The sequence below is a fragment of the Mus pahari genome, chromosome 16 (genome assembly GCF_900095145.1).
Source record: "Mus pahari chromosome 16, PAHARI_EIJ_v1.1, whole genome shotgun sequence".
NCBI classification, from domain to species: domain Eukaryota; kingdom Metazoa; phylum Chordata; class Mammalia; order Rodentia; family Muridae; genus Mus; species Mus pahari.
In genome coordinates this window covers 41,037,086-41,037,758 of record NC_034605.1, presented here as the reverse complement: position 1 = coordinate 41,037,758, position 673 = coordinate 41,037,086, and positions in this window count along the sequence as shown.

Genomic DNA, 673 nt, shown 5'->3' with positions numbered 1-673 from the left:
CAGGCCTAATGATCAGAGTTCAAGCCCAGAACCCATCTAAATGTGGAAAGAGAGAATCAATTCCCCACAAGTTGTCCTGTGACTGACCTCTACATCTATCTGGGCACTGGCAATTATACACCACACACAGAGAGACAGAGTCAAACTTAAAAGAATAAAACTCCAGAACTCCGATTGTTTATTGTAGGGGGGGGTGGAATTTTCTAGTCTGGGTAAGCATTTTCCTTTCTATCTGCTTTTGTTTGGGGACAAGGTGTTTACTCTGTAGCCCAGACTTGCCCCGAGCTCGCTACACAGCCCAGGCTGGTCGCCAATTCGCTGCAATCCTCCTGCCTCCACCTCTCAAACTCTAATGTGAGACATCACTCATGGCTTTTTTTTTTCTTTTTTTTTTTTTCGTTTTCCACATCCTTTCCTTTCTGTCTTTCAACTGCCACACATTCGGGGAAGTTTCCGGTCCTTGGTCCCTCGAAGTAACCGCTGACGATGCTAAGCATCTGGAAAGGGTAAGGCTGCTCAGCCAGGATCTCGCGGGAGCCCGGAGGCTCCCCCCCCCATACACACCCGCTCCCCACCGCCGGCCACGTGATCTCCCGGCTCGCAGGCCCCGCCCCTAGGCGCCAGGAGGCCACGTCGACGGTGGCGGGGAGGGGCGACGGATGGCGCGCGCGCG